At 42.9% G+C, this 24,774-nt stretch overlaps 1 long non-coding RNA gene and 3 other non-coding genes across 4 annotated transcripts; all 4 read left to right on the top strand.

The window, feature by feature from the left end:
* The first annotated feature begins 15,003 nt into the window (after positions 1 to 15,003).
* LOC133386592 (uncharacterized) lies at positions 15,004 to 22,132 on the top strand. The gene is made up of 5 exons (XR_009763204.1): positions 15,004 to 15,050; positions 15,670 to 15,802; positions 19,627 to 19,733; positions 20,671 to 20,781; positions 21,997 to 22,132. It is a non-coding gene; the product is annotated as an uncharacterized LOC133386592 (long non-coding RNA).
* Positions 15,462 to 15,556, top strand: LOC133388235 (small nucleolar SNORD12/SNORD106). The gene has a single exon (XR_009763712.1). It is a non-coding gene; the product is annotated as a small nucleolar SNORD12/SNORD106 (small nucleolar RNA).
* LOC133388236 (small nucleolar SNORD12/SNORD106) lies at positions 19,458 to 19,550 on the top strand. The gene has a single exon (XR_009763713.1). It is a non-coding gene; the product is annotated as a small nucleolar SNORD12/SNORD106 (small nucleolar RNA).
* On the top strand, positions 20,835 to 20,926 carry LOC133388237 (small nucleolar SNORD12/SNORD106). The gene has a single exon (XR_009763714.1). It is a non-coding gene; the product is annotated as a small nucleolar SNORD12/SNORD106 (small nucleolar RNA).
* Positions 22,133 to 24,774: the final 2,642 nt, after the last annotated feature.

The raw sequence follows: 24,774 nt of genomic DNA, 5'->3' as shown, positions 1-24,774 counted from the left end.
GCCCTGGGCTCCTGTTGGGAGGAAGGGCGGGATATCAATCAAATAATAAATGATAAATAAATCAATAAAAGATGGTTGTGTTACTTAAATGGTTGGGAAACCTCAGGAACAGGGGCCAAATGTGCCCCCCTGCGCCTCTCTCTTGTTGGACTTAGACAACAAAGCTTGTCGTTAGTTACCTAAACTGGGGGGGGGAGGGCTATACAGAAAGAATAAGTGATTGGCAACTGGTTGAGCCACTGTGAGAACAGGATGCTGAACTAGATGGGTCATTGGCCTGATCCAGCAGGCTCTTCTTATGTTCTTATGGCTAATGTTTGTGTTCCTCTCACTTGTAATCTTGTTTGTTTGAGCATCTCTTCCTGCTTCTTCTCAGACCACACACTTTTCTTTGTCCTCCCTCCATGTTGTGAGGACATGTCTCTGTCTGAGCTGCTACTCAGAGATGGATATGTACAGTATATTAAAAAATGAATAAACCTTAACTTTTCTTTTTCACCTTTACCAGCGGTCTTAACAGACTGATTTGTTGCAACCGCAGTGTAGCACTGCTGACCTGCAATAGGTTATGGACCCAGACAGCAAAAAGCAACTTTAAAGGGAGCAGAAAAGATTTTTGTATGAATCAGCCGTGGCTTCACAAGCTGGTAGCATTAGCTTGCACAGCTTGATTCCAAAGCTAGAAACAAAAAACGTTCACATGTGGCCCTAAAGATTCCAGACTGTTTTGGATCAAGACAGACTCTTGGAGACAGCAACACAAAGGCAGCTGGAGGGAGCAGACGACACTGATTGGCAGACAAAGGACAAGAGAGCTAAGACTATCTTAATTTAATGCTTACCTGATGCTGATGTAGTGCATGTAAGAAATGAAAAGTCAGCAAATGGAATGCTAGGAGTTTCAAAGAATCTGTTTGGAAAAAGAGGCAAGCAAGATCAGATTCAACTGCATAAACAACTGTTCACTGCCCAGTTGAGAAATGGGAAATCACCTTCGCTCACTTAACTTACATCACATCCACACCACACCTTTAAAGCAGCATTATACCATTTTAAACCATCATAGCTTCCCCCAAAGAATCCTGGAAGCTATAGTTTAAGGGTGCTGGAAATGTTATCTTTATGAGCGGTAAACTACAGTTCCCAGGATTCTTTGAGGGAAGCCATGATTGTTAAAGTGGTATAAGAGTGGTTTAAATGTATGATGTGGATGTGACCTTAGTTGCTGTCTCTGACCCTTAAGAGGACTCCCGCCCCCCTCCCAGGCCACACTGCTCACCGGACCTGCTTTGCACTCTCCTTGAGTGTTTTTGCCTGGCTGGAACGTGTCCTTAAATTCTGGTAATGCTTCTTGCTTGCTTGGATGGAGGATAGAGAGTATGTGTGTAGAAACTAGCCTGTTGTACAAAGGCAAAGTTTACATTTGTTGCTCTGCCAACTTTTGCCCCGCCACTGCCATGTGGCCCCCCAGAAGGTTGCCCAGAAGGAAGTGTGGCCCTTGAGCTGAAAATGGTTTCCCGCCCCTGCTCTACTGTATATTATCCTAATGTGATGTGCAGTATTTTATAGGTTTATATACACTGAGTTGAGAACCAATTAGTGGAGTTGTGACTGAAAATATTGTTTAGCTGATGGAGCAGAGCAGCGCTAAGAGACTGAGACATGAATCAGGAAATCTCCAACTCAGATCTTGCCTCTGCTATAAACTCACTAAGTGGCCTTAGCTAAGACGCACACACACTGTCTCTCAGCTTCACACACACATACCCTGTTGCAATGTACAACATGGGAAGTAATAATACTGGCTTAACTTACAGGGTTGTTGGAAAGGCAGGGCTGGCCCTCCAGATGTTGTTGGACTTCATCTTCCCATGAGCCCCTGCTAGCATAATCAATGGATAGGGATGATGGGAGTCCAGCAGCATCTGGAGGACCACACATTCCCCATTCTGCTCTAACTATTGCAACTAGATCGCCAGTTCCCAATTTTTTCCCCTGCTTGAAAATTTTAGAGGGTCTTGGGGGGCCACTTACTGATTTTTTGCCTGTTGTAGCTATTGCAATTCCATAGAATTCAAATTGTAATACAAAAAGCAAAACAAAACAACAAATAGAAACAAATTGGAACAGGTTCAGAGGAGGGCAACAAGGATGATCAGGGGACTGGAAGCAAAGCCCTATGAGGAGAGACTGAAAGAACTGGGCATGTTTCACCTGGAGAAGAGAAGACTGAGGGGGAGATATGATAGCACTCTTCAAGTAATTGAAAGGTTGTCACATGAGGGGGCCGGGATCACTTCTCGATCGTCCCAGAGTGCAGGACACGGAATAATGGGCTCAAGTTGCAGGAAGCCAGATTTCGACTGAATATCAGGAAAAACTCCTAAGTGTTAGAGCCATACGACAATGGAACCAATTACCTAGAAAGGTAGTGGGCTCTCCGACACTGGAGGCATTCAAGAGGCAGCTGGACAGCCATCTGTCGGGAATGCTTTGATTTGAATTCCTGCACTGAGCAGGGGGTGGGACTTGATGGCCTTATAGGCCCCTTCCAACTCTACTATTCTATGATACTATGAAACAGTAAAAATACAATTAAAATCAATATGAATATTCAGTGCAATAGATGTGCTGTTTCCCGTCTTCAACCACAAATTCACGGACATGCCACTGACCAACTGAACGAAGCTCACAGACCACTGGTGTCCACAGACCACAATTTGGGAACACCTAAACTTGGTAATGCATGTGAAGCACTTTGGATACCTGAATGCTAATTGTGATGTTATCTCTTCTGCCTTTCTGCAAACAGATGCACTCAAGACACATCACAAACAATACTGAAACAATAAATACAAAGTAGTAAACAGCCAAAACTTTAACAGGTATGCCAAGTTAGTAAAATGCATGCTGGAATAAAATTGCCTTTGCTACCCACCTAACCTCTCTGAAAAACAAGTCTGCTAAATAAAAAAACAACCCAACAGCAGCAGGGGAAAAACACCCCCAAACACACACTCATTTCTTCCCCGTGTCTCACCTGATAGGATGGAGACACACTCCAATAATGTGTTTAGGAATCTCAATTACACAAGATCTAGATTTTTAAAATAATAATAATAATGTTAGACTAATACAATAAATATATATTTTTTTAAAAAACTAAATGGAAAAAATTGAGCTTCTGGTCTGGAAGAAGTTCATTTATGAAAAGGAATATATTACCTTGTATTGTGTTTTCAGTGACAAATATTATCTTTAAAATGGATGATTTATTACAAGATTTATTCACGACTTTTCTGTGACCTGAAGGGTGACTTCAAACACTCTGTCTACCAACAAAGATTAGTAGAAGGAATTGTGCTTTCTAATATAAAATATTATTCCTGTGCAGCTGTATTAGGACATTTGCACGCTTGGTTTAAGAATTCAACTGTTACAGAACAGATTGCCTTAGATAAAGAACACCCTTTGGCATAGTAATAGTAAAGGTCTTGCCATTATAAATTCAAACCCTATTGGGAAAGATGCCAACAGGATGTGGTGAGAGTTCCAGAGTAGACTGAGTTCAGGTTTGTCACCCTTTGATCCTCTTTTTTATAATACCAAATGTGAGGGGGACAGATAATCTAGGAGGTATGAAACCATGGAGGGAAAAAACAGAATGACAGGCTTAGGAGCTTTGACAAAAGAAGGATTAGTGAAAACATACCACCAGGTACAATGTACAGTGGATCAAGAACACTTACCCTTTAATGCAACCTTTCCAATTTATACATATTATACTCAGATTAATAAGGCAGTGTGGTTTACTAAGACTGTACATGTTTTGAGTTTTTAATCTCAAAGAAAGATCACTCAAGTAAAATTGTGGGACTGATATATAAACCACTTCCAGAATTGGAGCCCTTGTAGTGGAACTGTTGGACAAAATGGGGAACAGCCATGTCCATTCACAAAACAATCGAGAAAGGGATATGGATCTGAGAAAATGGCCCTTGTTCCACTTATGTGTGGATTTGAAAGATGTTTAAAAAAATGTTAACAAAATGACAGATTGAACAGGATTTATCAGAGACTCAGGCTTGTAGCCAGATGAAAAGTTTGGGGGGGGGGACAAAAAGTAGAGGGGAGCAGAAAAATATGTAATAAATTTAATTATTTAAAAGCAATTTAGGGTGGGTAAAAATAATTTAGGGGGGAGTTCCCCCTCATGCCATCCCTGGCTATGGGCCTGCCGAGACTTCGTGATCAATGTTAGAGATGTCAGGCATCCAAAGCAAACATGTAACATGTTATGTGGGATTGCCCAACACCCAGAACTTTAAATTTAGAGTCTTTTTAAACAGAAATTGAAGCATCTTTGGTCAAAATCTGCCTAGAGACCCAGTAGTGATATTATTTGGGTATCTTAAGGATATAGTATTAGAGGAGGATGCTGAAATGACAATTCATTTGTTAACTGCAGCTAAAGTGGTGCAACAACAACACTCTACCTTGATTCCTGGGTAAGTAAAGTGTCCGATATGGCGTATATGATGAAACTGACTAATCAAAACCCGTGTACAAGAAGGCAGATACAAAAGTAGTAACTTCATTGAAAAATGGAGTTTGTTTCCTATACTGGAACAAAAGAAATCAGGATTCAGTAGACCCACATTCTTTACTAGGGCATATTTATTAATGCACACCTATATAGTATGTTGATCTAGAATATAAAAATAAAGTAATATGTATTTTCTTTTCTCTTTGTAGATAGATTAGGGTTTATGTACATTTTTGCATATTTGTTGGTATTTGTGTTTAACTATTTATATTGAATAATTAAAATTAATAAAAATAAAACAACCACACCAATCCGAACAATTGAGCAGCTAAAATTACAATTAAAGTTTCCAGAACACTGACCTAAATGGACCAAGGGTCTTACTCAGCTTCCTATTCAATGGCAAACAGACCCATTTTAACCTAGCACAGAAACATCCAAGTGTTGGTGCCTAATGTGCCTCCACAGGGGGTGGGTGTACTGAAATTGGGGCGCTATCACCATTTTAGTAAGGTGCATCAATGAAAGACGCATTCTGTTTTTAATTTGTTAGCTGTTCTTGGCCTTGGGAAACAGTTGATTATAGACTAAATACATGCAAAAGTCAAAGAGTATTTTAGAAAGGCTAGTTGTATTTGAAGAGTTGTATTAGTGTGTATTTTACCAACCTCCAGACAACCTGCTGCAAAAAGCCCAGATGATCCTGCAATTGTCACAATATGTCCATGGCCTCTCTTGATCATATGTGGAAGAAAAGCCTTGACATAGTCCTAAAAAAAAAAGATAAGAGAATTTATATTATTCTTACACACTTTTTTGTGTATCAGCATTTGTAAACAGAAAGTAGCAGGTATAATGTTCAAAGCCCTGCTTTGCAAAGGTACCAGCAGAATACAAGAACAAATCTAATTAGTTTTTTATCATATATATGCAAACACACACATAATACATATAAACAGTATGCAACCGTTCTACTAAATATACTGTTATGTTGTTGATATTTGATAATTTGGATATCTTCCAAGTTTAACTCTCATTTATAGTGATAATGAAAAAATCTGCATATGTTTACATCAATATTAAATTGCTGATTCATCTCATTTTCAGCAAGGGCACCAGAAAAAATTTTTTAGGGATGGGAGGAACAGACACCAGAAAAAAAATGTATTGGGGGGCACAGAAGGGTCAAAATATATTTCTAGATGGACAAAATATACTAGGTGGGGGGTGAATTCCTTGTTTGGTGTGGGTGCTTGCTGCCTCTGCCTCCCTCCTGCCCTTTGTCACCCTGTTCATTTTAGAACGAGAGACCAAAGTAGCTCAATTTTTTCCTGTCTTTCTTTCAACAGAGATCTGTGTTTAGTTTTTTGTTATTGTACACAATGTAGATAAAATTATTGGCTGATATTGGCCCAGCTTAGACCCCCCCCCCAAAGCACAGGATGAATCATATTTTTAAATCCAGGTCTCCATTGGTGTATAAAGTGGATGGCGATGGCTTAAAGGGCCAAATGGAAGGGCAGGTGAGAGGTGTTGAAATTGTTCCCTCTCTTCCCACCCCACAAAACATATGCACTATTCCTGCCCCTGCTTTCCATGTCTCAAATAACTTTTTGCCCGCCTGGGCTCTAATACTGGAAGTGTGCCTGGCTGGTACCAAAGCATTTAGACAGAGGTGGAGCTATAACCCTTGTTGACACATATATTTGGCCACCTATGGAGTTTTGGGGTCTTTTTCTCTTCCCAAATTAAGGGTGTACTCAGTTTGGGCTGGTTCACACATAACACTGAGCCATGATTTAGCACTACATCGGCAAGCTGGAATAATCCTGAGTGAAACTTTACATTTCCACCATGCATCCAGAAGAAAGGCTTCTTTCACTTTCCATGAATCCTGGCTTCTCGCTACGTAAGAACTAGAGAACATGTTTAACACAAACTCTGGTTAGTTTAAAAAGCTAGCTGCATAACCCATGGTTTGAAGTTGGCATGTTTAGAAACTTGACCAGAATTTATTTTTAGCCATTACATTTGGTTTGTATGTAACAACAAACCAGGATTTATGGAAAGTGAAATAAACACTGGATATGTCCTCCTGGTCATGAGCTCCAGCCTTTACTCAAGCTTGTTCCAGCTCACGTACATAGCATTATTAAATAATGGTTTAACACTATGTGTGAACCAAACCTTTGATTATAGTTTTTTGTTCTGTCTAATGGGGATATTGGCAACTACATGCAATAGTAAGCCCAAACAACTGTCATCATCTTGAAAAATGAAAAGAGTGCAAAGGACTAACAACCACCTGCATCTTCCGAGGGTTGAAAGTCAATTTTGAGGGAGGCCATCATGAAGAGTAAATTACTTCTGCCTTCCCCTTTCCTCCCCTACACTATACCAAAAACCATCACTCCAATCCTCCTAAAGCCATCCAACAACTTAAAAGAGACAGATTGACACTTTTTTTTGCAGAAGGCTGTTAAACTATAATCACTCCAAATAGCAAACTTGGATGGTGTGTGCCACCAGGACTGTAGCCAAATGGAGGCGCTGAGAAACAAGAAGGAGATATCAGCAGAAATATATATGTAATTTTAAAAAGACCTCTAACGGGGCAACCCCCCAAAAACAGCCAATGCTCAGTAGCTGTGGAATGTAGATTGATAGTTGGAAAAGAAAAATGGTATATGAAGGGGGGGCAGCTAAGCAGAATGCTTTGCTTGGAGGCTAGTTAAAATCCTGAACAGGAACACTCGTGTAAGAAGGGAGGTATACTGCAACATTGTGGGGTGGACTGAATGAACAGCATACGTTGGCAAACCACGCTGCTGTTCTCAGTACACTATCTCTCAAGACATTGCGATCTGACCAGTGGAAAAACAGGATGTGGTTAACTTTATGGCTGTAAACGATACTGACATCTGTAGTGGTTAAATAACTGCCTGCATATTGCCACGTAGATAATGCTGTTGTACTATGTATGTACGTGATGTTATACAATAGTTAAAGGTCATAGGCTGTTTATGGAGAGAAAATAATCCACGCCTCCATTGGGAGGTAAAATAAAAGCGGAGACGAGAATTACGAGGGGGGCTCCGAAATTGAACTCTGGTCTCACCGTGTCTCACTGTGTCGTGATATCTACATCTGGTGACCCCGACGTGATTCAGAACAAACACCCTCGTACCCACTGGCAGGATCAGCCAACGGTGCACCTCAGCGTACAGCTCCCATTCGTGAGTATGGGGGGGGAATTGTCAGCTCAGCAGAAGGTTCATGCACAAGAGCTACAAAAAATTTTAAAACAGGATACCTCAGCTTTTATAAGTCGTTCTCACATTGAATCATTGTTAAAAACAATTCAATGTCAATGTCCATGGTATCCAGAGCAAGGATCACTACGTCAGTCAGATTGGATAAAGATAGGGAGAAAATTACATGAAGAACCAAGAGCACCTATTCACCATCTCTTATTATGGCAAAAGTGTGCTGAGGCCATTAGTCATTTAGGGATAAAAGAGACATCGCTGTTTGCCAATTCTGACCAGAAAACTCCTCTTTATCCCCAACTTTCTTTACCTACACCTGAAAAGGATATTGAGAAATTTGTAAATGCTCCTCCATATAGCCCTCCAGTTCAACAAGAACAGGTTACTGGGAAGGTTAAAGCAGCCATAGCTCAGGCTGCAGCCTCAGGATTATTATCTATGGAAGAAATGGGAGACTGGGAGGGTACAATTTCAGCTTTTCCCGTTACATATCAGCCAGATCCTAATAATGCTAATAATCGCATAGCAACTTGGACAGCTCTTCCGTTTTCTGTTATTAGAGAAATAAATAAGGCAGTAAGAGAATATGGGATTACGGCTAATTATGTACAAGGGATGTTGGAAGGAGTAGCTACTGGATATAACATGATCCCTCAAGATTGGAAGGATCTCTTTAGGATGATTTTGACTCCTTCGCAATATGTAGTTTGGGACCAAGAATTTAGACATGCTGCTATAGCAGCTGGGGATGCTAATATCATTCCCGAGCAAATTTATGGGTCAGGTAATTTTGCTACCATAGCACAACAAGGGGTATTGCCTGAAGCCGCATTTCATCGAACTGCTGAGTGTATACAGAAAGCATTTAAAAAGGTGCCTGCTGGGAAAGAACCCTTACGTTCTTTTACGAATGTACGGCAGCAAGCAACAGAGCCCTATTTTCAGTTTGTTGACCGTTTGAAAGAGGCTCTGACACGGCAGGTTGATAACCCTCAGGCACAAGGGGAATTATTGTTAAAATTAGCTTACGAGAATTCTAACACAGACTGTAAAAAGATTTTGAAAAACATTATTCATAGACCGCAATATGAATTGGGAGACATGATTCAAGCTTGTGCAGAGGTAGGTACACATGTTCATGCCATGACATTGTTAGCTGGGGCATTAAGACAGGGTAACAAACCTACAGGCAATTGTTTTAATTGTCAAAAGCCTGGTCATTTCAGAAGGGAATGTCGGGCTCCTGGCGGAGGAGCATTTAAAGGTGGGGGCACTGTTACAAACCGGCCAAAGAAAATCTGTCCGAAATGTAAAAAGGGTTATCATTGGGCTAATCAGTGTCGTTCAGCTCCCACTACCAATACCAATGTGTCTTCCCGTCCTATTGAGGGAAACTGAACTTGGGGCAGGCTTCCAGCCCCGAATCTCAAGGAAGTGTACCCACCCCTGCTACTCAAGGAAGCGCTGGAATTGATTTAATACATGCAGAGTCAAAAGATGTTCCTTTGCCTGGAGCAGTTCTTTTAATGCCTACCACACTCACTGGCCCTTTACCAGAAGGCACCGTAGGCCTTGTACTACCGCGATCCTCTGCTTCCAAGAATAATATAATGGTGGTACCTGGTGTTATTGATTCTGATTATCAGGGAATTATTTATATTCAGTATTGGAGTCACCTTCCCCTTCAGTTGAAGAAGGGAGATTCTTTTGCGCAACTATTGTTATTGCCATATCGTCTTTTCACATCGAACACTTCCTCCCAAAAACGTACTGGTGGATTCGGATCTACAAGGACGAAATCGCCGAGTGTGAGTATTTCAGGTAATCCTTTCCATCCACAGGTAGCTGCAGTACTGGCAGAAGTGACCAGGGAGAAACCGGTTCGTAAGTATTGTTTAAACAATGTTATTTTTGAAGGTATTATAGATTCTGGGGCAGATGTCACAGTAATTGCTGAACATAACTGGCCATCCTCTTGGCCAGTAGAAGTGGCCCCTTCTGTGTGGGGAGTGGGCGGAGCTCAGGATTCAAAACGGAGTAAGGATTGGATACAAGTTGTTGCTCTTGATGGTGATCGTATAGCCCACATTCGCCCTTGTATTTTGGACATTTCAGTAAATCTGTGGGGAAGGGATTTACTGGAGCAATTCCAGACCACCATTGTTATTAATGATTAGCCAACAAAAGGCAGCTCTTCCTTTACAATGGAAGACAGACATACCCATTTGGGTAGAACAATGGCCCTTACCCAAAGAAAAATTAGAAGCTCTGCACCAACTGGTAAAGGAGCAACTGGAAGCTGATCATATAGCAGAAAGTCATGCCCTTCATCATCAAAATGCTAAAGCACTCCAGAAGCAATTCCATCTTACTGCCCAGGAAGCCTCTGCCATTATTCAACAATGTCCCCAATGCACACAGTTAACTCTATCCCCAGAACCAGGAGTGAACCCACGAGGTCTCATAGTTAACCAGTTGTGGCAAATGGATGTTACACATTTTCCTACTTTCTCCCCATGGAAGTATTTGCATGTTACAGTAGATACATATTCCGGATACATATGGGTAACTCCTCAGAAAGGGGAAAAAACTAAGAATGTTATTAATCATGTCATTCGTTCTATTGCCATCATGGGCCAACCTCAGACGATAAAAACTGATAATGGTCCTGCATATGTTTCACAGCAATTTGCACAGTTTTGCACTAAGTGGTCCATTACACATTTGTTTGGTATTCCTTATAATTCTACAGGTCAAGCTGTCGTCGAACGTACCAATCGTACCCTTAAAGAGCATTTGCTTAAACAAAAACAAAAAGGAGGAGTACCACTGGGATTGGCCACCAAAGAGGAGTGGCTGGCACAAGTGTTGTTTACCATTAATCATTTAAATTTGTCTCAATCTCCCAATACTCATTTTTCCTTTTCTACTCGAGCGCAGCGGCATTTTCAGCAGTCGGAGTCTCTACCTGCCCCGCGGGTGCAGTTTCGGCAACTACCAAATCCAGAGTGGAAAGGCCCAGTTCCGCTTATAACGTGGGGTCGAGGTTACGCGGCTGTGTCTACGCCTGACGGTCCTGTGTGGGTACCTGCTAGGTGTATCCGGCCCTGGAAAGACGATGTCCTGGCACGATAATCTTAAGAATCCCATCCCTAATTTTTCTCTGCAACTTCAGGATACTGGGATGTCTTCCAGGAAGCGTGGTCGGAATGTTCCGCAACCTCCCGTGACTTGGGGCCAAATAAAGAACTTAGCAACACAAGCAGAAAAAGCAATGGAACAAGCCGGGGTGGACAAGACAACTGAGAATACCATTCTTGCTTTAATTGCGTCTTTAAATACAAATTCTATTTTTGTACTTTGCATTTGTTGGATTTTAGGAAGCGCCAGGGCTGACAGGTTGGGGCAGGAGTTGGGGATGCGGTTTCAACACAATATCTGGGTTCAGTTAGCAAGAATGACAAATGTGAGTGACTTTTGCATGACTGAACATGTACAGGAAATGGGTATGTTGGGAACATGTTTAATACCCGTATGCAAAGCACCTGGGGATATTGGGAACATTACAGGACTTGGGCGGTTCATGAATACTTCAGAGATTAAATATCATACTGTTTCGAATTGGGGAACTCCAACCTTCCAGCTGCCTGTTAATGCTTTTCAATTATTTACATCACATGTTGCAAATTCCATTAATAATACGTGTGCTCGGATGGTTAATTGTAGTCGACATAAGGTGCAGAAGGGATGTCTAAAGGTTGGGAGACCCACATGGAATTGTACACAGCACATTAACATATCCAGTATGTACGGACACATTCCTTTACCAGGTGGATGGTTTTGGACATGTGGAGAAACCACTTTTAATTATGTTCCCGCTAATATTTCTGATACCATCTGTTGCCTGAGTCGACTGGTTCCCATTTTCCTTCATAAAAGGGAGTTGCTAGCCCAACGTAGGAAAAGAGAAGCTGTTGCCATGCCGGCTGATTGTAATGACAAGGTGGAATTGCTTAATAAAGCAGAAAGTGTATCACTAGCCATCTCCCTTGTTGGACTTCCTGCATTGGCAGTAAGTAACAGCAATCAATTACATAAATTAGCCTGTAATTATGTTAAGATGATAAATGCCACCTCTCGAGCCATTGCTTTGTTAAATGAAGAGCAGGGTATATTAAGACAAGCTATCTTGGATAATCGTGCAGCTATAGATTACCTGCTATTACAACATCAGTTGGGGTGCGAAACTATAAAGAATATGTGCTGTTTTAATTTAACTGACAACAGTTTTGAAATCAGAACACAGGTAAAAAACTTGAAGGATCTAGCTAATAACATTTTGCAGGACGCCCCTACAACTTGGTGGCAGTGGCTTTGGAGTTGGCTGCCCACTGGATGGCTAAGTCAGATTCTTAGATATGCTATTCTTTTACTCATTTTAAGTATAGGCTTATGCTGTTTTTTACAATACCTTTTCCAGACGTGTACACCTGTTGCTCCGCGACCATTACGTAGTAATTACTTTTTGCTAAAAAATAAAAAAGGGGGAGATGTGGGGTGGACTGAATGAACAGCATACGTTGGCAAACCACGCTGCTGTTCTCAGTACACTATCTCTCAAGACATTGCGATCTGACCAGTGGAAAAACAGGATGTGGTTAACTTTATGGCTGTAAACGATACTGACATCTGTAGTGGTTAAATAACTGCCTGCATATTGCCACGTAGATAATGCTGTTGTACTATGTATGTACGTGATGTTATACAATAGTTAAAGGTCATAGGCTGTTTATGGAGAGAAAATAATCCACGCCTCCATTGGGAGGTAAAATAAAAGCGGAGACGAGAATTACGAGGGGGGCTCCGAAATTGAACTCTGGTCTCACCGTGTCTCACTGTGTCGTGATATCTACACAACATGGTGGGTGGGTCAGTTTCAGAAGGTGCTGCTGAGTGGCTGCTATTCCCCTGTTTGGCCTATGGGGTGCCACCAGAATCCATCACATCTCCCATGCTATTCCATGCCCGTGCGCAGCCTGGATTTGGGCAGGTGGCAGCATCCAGATCTCTCCTTTCCATCTTCTGAACGGAACTAGTATTTGGAGTCAGTTTTCAAATGAATGAGGTTAAACAAACTAAAGCTTAATCTACACAAGATGGAGGTGCTCTGGCTTGGAGTCTCTGGAGATCTCGGACTCTTTTGCAATGTTGTTCTAATGAACAAACTGTTCAGTTAAAAAGTGGGAGGTACTACTGTTCTGCTTTCATACTTCCAATTTCCCCTATTCTTGCTTAGGTAAGAAACAATGTCTAATGTTCTTCTGGAAATGTTTGGTTTTAGTGGCACATGTGACAACAATAAAAGAGAGTAACAAGATTGGTTTTCATTTCAGTCCTCTTAAAACTGCCGTCTATATGATTGGTCCCCCCCCCATATTTTCAGGCTCTGAAAAGTAGGATTAGTGAGAGCCAGACCATGTTCTGCAAGACCTGACTACTGATAAATCGCTGTCCAGAATTAGTTGCTGTAAAGCTACTCTTCACGTTAGTCTCTCTCTCTCATTCTGTGTGTGTGCGTGGGGGGGGGGATACCTTTTAAGCAGAACCTGATTGGATAACTCCCAAATAGAGCACTTTGTATTCTGTGCCAAACCGTATGATACAGTGCTGAACTTTCCAGACAGAGATAGGACTAGATGTTACATCTTTTTTTAAAAAAAGATGGTTTCAAAGAACAATAGGAAGATACAAACAATAGTTCCAAAAGAGAAAAAAATTATAGGGCTGGGTTCTTTAAATTGATGTTCTGTGGATAATAACACTTAAAAATGTGCTGAGTATAGTTGTACTGCAGTAAAAGTTCCCAAGTTGTATAATGGCAGCAGGACCTTATGCACAATTACTTGGGAGCAAGCCCAGTTGAGCTCAGGGCTTCCACATAAACACCAATTTGTTTCTGGACTCACTTCAAAGTGTTGGGCTTGGCCTTAAATACTCGAATATACATATCTGTATAACATTATGTATGGTGTAGACAAAGTAGATAGGGAGAAGTTTATGTAATACTAGAACTTGGGGCCATCCAATGTAGCTGAATGTTGGAAGACTCAGGACAAAATAAAGTAACACTTCTTCGCACAGCACGTTGTTCAACTATGCAGTTTGCTCCCATCGGATGTTGTGAAAGCCACCAACTTAAAAGAAGATTAGACAAATTTATGGAGAATAAGGGTATCAATGGCTCCTAGCTGCAATGGGCGTGTCCTACCTCTACTGTTGGAGGTGGTATTCTATTCTAAATAGAATTATTATTAATTGTGTTTATCAGTTGCCTTTTTCACAAAGTCGACCCAAAGTGACTTACAAAAATGTTCATTAAAACCCAGTATGACCAAATTCTTATATCCTTAACCTTTACGCATCTTGAAACCAAAAAATCTGAATTGTGCTTGCCTTTTTGAAGATGTAAATGTGTCATTTCTCCCATACTTGTTATTCACAATGCATTATTCTTGGGTGTGGCTGGGGCATGGGAGCAGGCAGCAAACATAGTATGGATCACCTATCATGTGGCAAGTATTCAGGTTTGTCACCTGCAAGCAGTAGTGTAATGGCTCATTCAGAAGTGCAAGGTCCCTTCATGATCATCACAACCACACCCCCTTCTAAAATTATACAACCTTCTAAGACTATAGAATAATCTGGCCAGGCTTCAATACCGCTTCAGAAGACTCTTCTCAATGGCTAACGCACTCCCTTTTCATGCTGTTTGGCACCTAAGATGCTGGAGACCTGGCAGGGACCTGGCTCCCAAAAAAGTAAGGGGTCTAATACCCCCAAGACTCTGGACGACTACACCCCTGCCTACAAGACACTCTACAATCTCTAACTTCAAAACAAAAGCATTATAATTACCCATCGCCTATTTATATTTCACTCCAGCAATTCAGTATAACAAAATGTATGCGCACATACGACATTTGCGATAATAATCATAATATCATATGGAGAGGTACTTTTAAATCCCTGTAACTAAGGCATAGCCTATCTCTGCAATCCTGACCTACTCGATAGCCTCTCAAAGAAAAGGACGCCGCATAAACGACTCCCTACGTGCCACTCAGGACTACATTTCCCAAAGTGCTTTGAGACGAGCCTGCGCACTAAGGAATAGTGGACTATATAATGACGCAGGGCGCGCCCGCACGTTCTTTTACGATGCTTATTCGCAGAAGGTAAGGTGGACTGTGGGTAGGTAGATGGATAGTGGGGTTTGGTAATCCGTCGCCATCTGCTCCGTTCTTGTTCGCTATGTGATTGAAGTTCGTGTTGATCGTTCCTCACATTCTGTTTAACCCCCTTTGTCCTATATTGGCTTTCTGTTTTCTCAGTAAGGAAGACTAGGGCACCGTATTACTTCGCATCCAAGGCTGTGTGTGCTTTGCATTCGAGAGCAAGCTACTGGAGGGGGAAGCTTTCTCTAGAATGTTGTTTGTTCTTCTTTCTTAGGCTTGTGTTCTTTTCCTGCGGGGACAGGCTTCTTACGTGCTCTTAAGACCCCGATTGTGTTTAATCTTCCCTCTACCCCGCCTCTGTTCTGCAAATCCCTGGGTGTCTCAAACTGCAGACTTGCTACTTGGAGCTTAGCTGGTGTATATGATGACTTAAAACTTTTTTCCCCATCAGAGCGGCAGTGTTGACCCCTTTCCTGTTATAGCCAAAATCTGTCTGATACACCAGCTTACTGCGAGAGGAGAGGCGCGGGGTAGTGGCTTTCTGGCCGTTTCTTGCTTTTGGAATGACGAGTGGTAGAGGTGAATCCTTACTAGCATTTTGGGCTTCTTTCCGTTCAAGATAGTGCTGCTGAGCGCGTACAGAGTGAGCTGTTGTAAAACTAACTGGACTGGAGGAGACGATGGAATCAACCGAAACACCAAAAGATCTGGTCTTTGGGCTCTGTGGGATTCTTTTAAGACCACGTACACATGTGAGTTTCTAACTTCCTGCTTGTTTTTTGATTGAGACATTGCTTGCTAGTTAGTCTATATCATGTATTAAAGGGTTTAAGTAACTGCACCCACGTGCAAGGTTAAAGGCTGCAATCCTATTCACACTTCAGAAGTGAACTCTGTTGAACTCAATGGGACTTGGGCTTTGTATACAGCATGAGTGGTATTCGGTGCTAGTTCTACTTGGAGTAGACCCATTGAAGTTAATTGATGTGTTGACTTCGGTTTATTCTGAATGCAACTCGTATATTCAAAGAAGCACGTGGCACTGCCTGAAGAATCCTGGAAACTAGTTTACTCCTCACAGCGCTACAGTTCCCAGCACCCTTAGCACAATACAGTTCCCAGAATTCTTTGGGGGAAAGTCATGTGTTTTGAATGGATATTGCCATATTTGTGAACCCGCTTCCCAAGGGTTTCTTGCCGTTGTGATTTGGTCAGGCAGCTTCCGTGTCAAATATGTTTTGATACTATTTATTTTATTATTTATTTATTTAATTACATTTCTAGACCGCCCTATAGCAGAAAGCTCTCAGGGCGGTGTACAACAAATAAAATCACAATTAAAATATGAGCAAGTGTGGAAAAAAAAATATATATAGTACAATTATAAAACATTAATAAAATTGCCATTGAGATTTAAATTAAGATCATATTAAGTTTAAAATGTTAAATTAAAATACTTAAAAATTTACAAAATTTAAAAAGCCTGGGCGAAAAGGTAAGTTTTTACCTGGCGCCGAAAAGATAACAGAGAAGGCGCCAGGCGTATCTCGTCTGGGAGGGCATTCCATAGTTCGGGGGCCACCACCGAGAAGGCCCTAGATCTAGTTGTTGATCTCCGGGCCTCTTTATGGGTTGGAACCTGGAGAAGGGCCTTCGACGTCGAGCGTAGTGAACGGGTAGGTACATAGCGAGAGAGGCGCTCCATCAGGTATTGCGGTCCGATGCCATTTAGGGCTTTATAGGTAAGAACCAACACTTTGAATCTGGCCCGGAAACATATCGGTAGCCAGTGCAGCTGCGCCAGGACAGGTGTTATATGGTCAATTTTCTTTGTCCCAGTGAGAACTCTGGCCGCAGCATTTTGCACTAGCTGAAGTTTCCGAACCGTCTTCATAGGTAGCCCCACGTAGAGTGCATTACAGTAGTCCAATCTAGAGGTTACCATAGCATGGATAACTGAGGCAAGATGCTCCTTGCTCAAATAGGGTCGTAGTTGGGCTACCAGCCGAAGCTGGTAGAATGCATTCCGTGCCACCGAGGCTACCTGAGCCTCAAGTGACAGGAGCGGATCTAATAAGACCCCCAAACTACGTACCTGTTCCTTTAGGGGGAGTGTAACCCCATCTAGGACAGGTCGAACATCAACCATCTGGGCAGAGGGTCCTCCCACCAACAGCATCTCAGTCTTGTTAGGATTGAGTTTCAGTTTATTAGCTCTCATCCAGCCCATTATCGCGGCCAGGCAGCGGTCTAGTACATCAACAGCCTCACCTGAGGAAGATGAAAAGGAGTAGTAGAGCTGCGTATCATCAGCATATTGCTGGAAACGCACTCCAAAACTCCTGATGACCTCACCCAGCGGCTTCATATAGATATTAAAAAGCATGGGGGACAGAACTGAACCCTGCGGGACCCCATATTGGAGTACCCAGGGACTCGAGTAATGTTCCCCCAGCATCACCTTCTGGAGACGATTCCCGAGATAGGAGCAGAGCCACCGCCAAGCAGTGCCTCCCACTCCTAAATCCGTAAGTCGCTCCAGAAGGATACCATGGTCGATGGTATCAAACGCCGCTGAGAGATCAAGGAGAACCAACAGAGTTACACTCCCTCTGTCTTTCTCCCGACAGAGGTCATCATACAGGGCGACCAAGGCCGTTTCTGTACCAAACCCCGGCCGAAAGCCCGATTGAAATGGGTCTAGATAATCAGTTTCATCCAAGGGAGCCTGGAGTTGGCGAGCGACCACACGCTCTAGAACCTTGCCCAGGAATGGGACAGTTGCTACTGGCCTATAGTTGTCCAAATTATCAGGGTCCAAGGAGGATTTTTTTAGGAGCGGTCTCACCACCGCCTGTTTCAGGCAGGGTGGGACCACTCCCTCTCGTAAAGAGGCATTAATCACCTCCTTGGCCCAGCCGGCTGTTCCATTCCTGCTAGCTTTTATTAGCCATGAGGGGCAAGGATCCAGAGCAGAAGTGGTCACCCGCACCTGTCCAAGCACCTTGTCCACATCCTCGAGCTGTACCAACTGAAACTCATCCAATAAAACAGGACAAGACTGTGCTCTGGATACCTCATTAGGATCAACTGCTACAATAATGGAGTCAAGGTCCCGGCGGATGTTCATGATCTTATCACGAAAGTGTCGCGCAAACTCATTACAGCGGGCAATTGATGGTGTTATTGCGTCCTGGGGACCAGAGTGTAAAAGTCCCCGGACAACTTTATAAAGTCCCGCTGGGCGGTTAAGGGATGACTGAATAGAGACAGCAAAGTATTGCTTCTTTGCTGCTCTCACTGCCTTCACATAGAGTTTGGTAGAGAGCTTCACAAGTGCATGATTACAGCCGTCGGGAGTTCGCCTCCATTTGCACTCAAGCCGTCTCCTTTCTTGCTTCATCACTCTTAGCTCCGGAGTAAACCAGGGAGCCAATTGAGCTCTGCAACGGAGAGGGCGCACCGGGGCGATCGTGTCAACTGCCCGGGCCATTTCCGTATTCCACAGCATGGCCAGGGTTTCGACAGGACCGTCAATTCTATCAGCCGGAAAATTCCCTAGAGCCATCAGAAAACCCTCAGGATTCATTAATCTCCGGGGACGGACCATCTTAATTGGTCCTCCACCCTTGCAGAGGGGAGAAAACAGTGTAAGTCTAAACCTTAATAGGCGGTGATCTGATCATGACAAAGGAATAGATGAAAAATCCCTCACTCTCAGATCACCATCCCCTAATCCAGTGGCAAAAATCAAGTCCAGAGTGTGCCCCAACACATGCGTAGGGCCAGTAACAAATTGAGACAGCCCCATGGCTGTCATGGAGGTCATGAAGTCCTGAGCTGCTCCAGCTTTATCACCTGCTTTAAGAAAGGACTCGCATGTTGGGACCAATTATTCCAGAATGCTCAAATACAGTTGCAATTTGTCCCTAAGCCTTTGTGCTTGGTAGTCTCTTTTCCCTCCTGCCATAATTTCTGCAATGATGCATGGGCTGGAATGTAGTGTAGGAACCACTGAACAAATGTTCACAGGGTTGCTCAAAATGTATACTGATTTCCTACTTGATTGGGTTTTTTAAATCTTATTTTAGAAAATCATGTTAGCAAGTTGTGAAACACCTGAATTGCACCACAAAAAGGATAAATCACTCTTGCAAGTGATAAAGTTCATATCTATACTTCAGCTTGCTGGAATTTCCACAGGAGTTAATTCTAGGAATTATTGTGTGGTCACAAACTATATTAATTGATGCATAGTTGTAACTTTAAAACAACTTAAATCTCCCTGTAAATCTTGCTGTGCTATATATGAAATAGTTGAAAGTCTTAAAGAGGGTAACTGACAGCTATATTTGTAGCTGTCTTGTGTGTAAGGGCAGCTGTCTCTTCTTGAGTATGGTCTCTAAAGCTGATGTATATGATGACTAACACTTTTTCCCCATCAGAGCGACACTGTTGATTTGTTGCTGCTTTAGCCAGATCTTGTCTGATGACATCAGCATAGTTGTTTGTTTCTAGTACAGCCTGCCCTGGATGAAAATAATAACAACTCTTTGTTTTTCTGCATTGTTTTAAGATCAGAAGCAGAATCACTGAGATGGGCTGATGGAGAAGAGGAGGTTGACTTGAAATGAACCTTGGAAGAAGGGCTGCTTGCTCAGAATGTATCCAAGAAGCATGGATGTAAGGCTTTGGATTTTTTTATTCTGGTCATGTTTTTTCAGGAGTCTTAAGCATGATGTAGTAGCAGAGGAGTGTGATCCAAGATCGTATAAGCTGTCATTGAAATTAAAGCAGTTGTGAGAACAGCAGACAAGGGCCAGTTAAGGTATAAATCAGAGAAAGGAAACTTATGGCTCTCCAGATGTTGCTGGACTACAACTCCCATCAGCCTCCCATCCCTGACCATCAGCCATGCTGGCTGAAACTGTTGGGGTTTGGAGTCCAACAGAATGTAGAGGGCCAGAGATTCCCTGTGTTTGGTATGAATTTAGGAGACTGGAACAAACTGGTTCCCACTAAGGTGGTAAATCTGTTTCTGGTCTATATTCCTTCATGCAAGTGGGTCTTTGTATAATTGCTTCGCAATCAGTTTTCTGCGTGTAGAAAACTAAAGGCTCCCTGAGAGTCTAGTTTTCTACATGCAGGGTGCAAGCTGTATGGAGAAGCCCTTGTTCATGTTAGACCCCCTCCCCCTACTGTCTGAAAAGATATTGTTCAGGCACAAGCTTATCTCAGCAGCAACTGTGTGGTGGTGTTGGATTTGGGCTGGAGAGACCGGGGTTCCAACTGTCAGCCATACATTCTGCATAACCTAGCATGTGGGGCTGAAGGAACTTTGAAATCCCATTGTGAGTTCAGTGGGATTTATCCTCCAAAGTATTCATAGCTTTGCAGTTTCTGGTGTTGGCAAATAAACTCAAAGAAATAGACTGTTCAGATGCAGTGTTACACCATTGTTTAGTCAGTCTTATGGGAGCATGTCTCCACAGGTTTTATGCTCTCACCTCCCCTCTTGTATGGTATTCTGATGCATGTGCTTATTTGAAGTTGCTAAGCCTGTTTAGCTTAATACAACACAAACATTTTCTCTTACTTTCCTATGGTCCCTGTTTTTTAGACTGCAGCACAGTTTGGTTGGATTGGATGCTTGGAAGAATGACAAGAGAACTGGGTATTCCTTATGATGCTCTCCTACCAAGGTGGTTTAGAAATCTGCAGGTGTTCTAAGGTAAAACCAGATCTCCATTTAGAAGAGTGACAGGATGCTACAAGGCATGCCATTCAGTGGTACATGATGACTTCATCTTTTTTCCCCATCATATCGGCAATGCTGATTAAATGTGCATTCTAGCCAGATGGTCTGATTCCACTGATGTCCAAATCTCTCATTCCATGCTTTTGCACTGGGATTTGAAGACAGAAGCCCAGTGTAAATCTTCTGCTTAAATGAACAACGAGGCTTATTGGCTTTTATGATGACGCTTTGCTAGGAACAGAAGGGTGGCAATATGAGAAGTTGCAAGCATCTTTCCCTAGACTGCTGACCTCTTTATTCTTTGGTTTTTTCTATAGAACTCATAACTGTTGCAGGGGAATTTGTTTGGGCTATGACTCCCGCAGCCTTTCCCAACCAGTGTGCCTCCAGATGTTGTTGGACCACAGTTCCCATCTTTCCTGACCATTGGCGGTGCTGGCTGAGGCTGATGGGAGTTGAGGTCCAACAACATCTGGAGGCCCACTGGTTGGGAAAGGCTGCAGAGCAACGTGCATGTCTGTAGCATGATTATAGCACTTACATTCTTCAGCAGTAGTGTGATCATACCTGAATAGACTGGAGGGGATACTTGCCTTGCCTGTAAAGAGATGCCCAGTTTTAAGGCACAGTTATCCTGTTTGAAGTTCAGTTTTCTGCAACAGAACAGTTTTGTGCCATAAGAACTAAAATAGCAGCATCCTGTATTTGATAAGCCCTTAACTGCTAAGGAACCGATCTGTGTTTTTGTTTTGGCATCAGGGCAGATTGAAGAGCCCCTTGTCTATACTGCTGGGGAAAAAATAGGATGTAGAAGTGAAGGTAGAGTAGGAAGCTGCCTTACATAGAGTCAGACCATTGGAGCATCTAGCTCAGTATTTACACTGACTGGCAGTGGCTTTCTAGGGTTGCAGACCTGTCAGGTCTTTCAGCCCTATCTGGACATGCTGGGGATCCAACCTGGGACTTTCTGAATGCAGAGCAGGTGCTGTACCACTGATTGGGTTGTATTTTCTCATAGGGGCTCATTAATAGTGGGTACAATAAAATTGCTATGATCTCTTGCAAGATAAAACCTAAGTTTGTAGTTGGAGTGGACTTGTTAGGACCTGCCAAGCATGTTAATTAACTTATTTCGTACTTCTGCCTACAGTAGATGGATGGCTAAGCCTCCTTTGTTTTTTTCAACAGGCTCAAGGATTCCTGATTGCTGTCCAGTGGTTGGATTGAAGCACAAGGTGTTCACAAGAGGGGCTAAAAGTTGGAAGCGCAGATAGTTCATGAGTGTACAATAAATATGTGGTTTTGCACCACAGCAAATCAAGAAGCGGCTATGAGTTCTCTGTGGTGGCACTGGATAAATTTTCTTCTTCCCAAGGGACATCCCTCAGCAGGGCTTGAGTCCTGACATCATTTCAGCAGGGGCTACCATCATTTAGAGACAGGATAGTCAGGGAGAGGCTACAGCTGTGTGGGAAAGGGCCTGCGGTACTGTGCATAACATCTCCGGTTGAAAATATTTTCTGTGGCAGGGATGTCTGGGCCAGACAATCTAATGGACTGACTATGTAAGGCAATCACGTATGTTCATTTTTCCTTGTCACACAAATACAGGCTGCATTTTACAAATTTATTTGCTCTGCAGTGCCTTGTCAGCAGCGTTCTAAGTTCTCTTCCTCCTGCTGACGAAGAGTGGCGATTGCAGCTCTTGCATCGCTAACAGGTAAAGAGCCTTGTGGGAGGGGAGTGTCAGGAGGCTGCTTATAAATGTCCGCTTTGGTTTTTAACCACTTGCCCTGGTCATAAGTGACGAGGAGTTTCACCCAGGTGAAGGACTTGGCTGCTAGATGAAGGGTGGTGTCCTCTGCTGAGAGCCTAATGTGTTTTCTGTGCTGGGTGGGGAGGAGGAGAAGCTCCATCCAGTGTGTTGAGCATAGAAACCAAGCTAGCAGTGAATGAAAAGGAGCATTCCTTCCCTCTTGCTGCCAGAGTACTGAGTTTCTACATCAGATATGCAGCAGGCAGACTTCCTGCATGTCCAGCGCAGAAATGTTAAGGGGTGGAGCAATCTGTGCCTCCTCCACTAGCCTGTTGGGTTTCAGCATGGATTGCTCCATCCTTCCTCCACCAAGTTTTCTCTGCTGGATGCACAAGAGGCAAAGTCTCTTCTTGCACACTCGACAAACTGGGTTGGCAGAGGAGAGAGATCCACACCAGCCTGCTGTGCTTCTAGCCTGGTTTTAACTCTAATAATAGAGGCTGCCAAGGGAGGGACAGAGTGGCTTTGACCATCTTCCACTAGCCTCTCTTCTGAGAAAAGCATTTTAGCAGGCTAGTAATTTTTTGGGACTTAATTTTCCACGGCAGGCATATACAAAAGGACTTTATTAAGTGGCTTGTCTTGCCAAATTGGAATGATGCCACAGAGCTACAGTTCTTAATGTGGATCAGCAAGTGTCATCTGCTAGGGGAGATCCAGCCCACAGCTATCTGCTGGAGGAAGATGTTAAACTGCTTAGGTGCTCTGTGAACCTTCTCTGACTATATGGCAACACTGATCTGCACATCTACCTTGCTAGGAAAGCGCTAGGTCATTTGTGTTGGCTTCTGAAGGCGGAGTAATGTTTGAGTGCAAACGTCAGCTTGCAATGGGCTGGTAGGGCATGCCTTTCCAGATGTTTTAGCACTGGGTAGGCACATAGTGCTTCGTAGGGATAAGCAAGCTAGGAGCTTAATTGTCTTTCATAAGCTCACTGACAATCCAAATAACGCACTACTGCCTTTTCTCACAACCTGCCATGTCTGATGCAGCCAGAGTGGATTATAGGGAGAGCATCTGTGCATTAGAAGAATTGTAAAGTGGCACCCTTGTGTCAATAGGGTTGGAATGCAACTCTGGATAAATTGCAAAGTGGCATCTGCCTTATACTGATTTAGACTGTTGGTCCGTGTAGTTCAGTACATAAGAACATAAGAAGAAGAGCCTGCTGGATCAGGCCAGTGGCCCATCTAGTCCAGCATCCTGTTCTCACAGTGGCCAACCAGGTGCCTGTACTGTCTACACTGTCTGGTAGCAACTCTCAGGTGTCAGGCAGGGTTCTCTCCTCTCCCTAACTAGAGATGCCTCATTTGTTTTCTAGTATGTTCCTTTTAAGAACCTCTTCCAAGATCCCCAAAGCATTCTTACTTGTTAAGCTTATAAGTCCTTGCCTTAAATGTTTTATACTCTTCCAGTTGAATCAAAGATCCTCAAGGAAGCTTACAACAGATCTCAAAAACTTCTGGGTGTTTTGGACTTCAACCCCGGCCAGCATGACCAATGAACAGGGACGATGGGAGTTGTAGTCCAGAACAGCTGGAAAGTGACATTGAGGAATGCTGTTGTAATAACCCCACAGAACAGCCCAGGTGTAGCCTTTAGTGCTCTCTGGGCAGTAGATGGGACCAAGCTGCTCTTGCCATGATGTCTTGGTAGGCAGGGGATGCTTCTGTGTTGGAATTGCTTTTTAATATACTTTTAAACTTTTTTTAAAACAATATAACCTTTTTTTTAAAAAGTCTTGAAAGCTTTTTTAAAAAAATGTTTTTAAAGTTGTTTTGTTTTAATGTATTTCAGTGTCTGTTTTTAAATGAAAGAAATCCTCCCCAATAGCCAAATCTCCTTGGCCAATGGCAGATGCCAGAACAGGTTTCTTTTCCAGAAGAAAAACTATTCCAGAACTATGAGAATCGGTGTGATGGACTAGGACCTGGGAGACCAGAGTTCAAATCTGCACTCAGCCATGAAGCTTGCTGGGTGACCTTGAGCCAGTCACTGCCTCTCGGCTTAACCTACCTCACAGGCTTGTAGCGGGGATTAAATGAGAAGGTGGACAACTACGTAGGCCACCTTGACCACCTTGGAGAAAAAATGGGATATACAATAAATTGGAATGCCACTGAAATTAATCGGTCTAGGGGCTGGATCAG

Source organism: Rhineura floridana, chromosome 6 (genome assembly GCF_030035675.1).
Source record: "Rhineura floridana isolate rRhiFlo1 chromosome 6, rRhiFlo1.hap2, whole genome shotgun sequence".
Taxonomy (NCBI): domain Eukaryota; kingdom Metazoa; phylum Chordata; class Lepidosauria; order Squamata; family Rhineuridae; genus Rhineura; species Rhineura floridana.
Note: the sequence above shows the minus strand (reverse complement) of the source record. Positions and strands in the feature narration are given on the sequence as shown.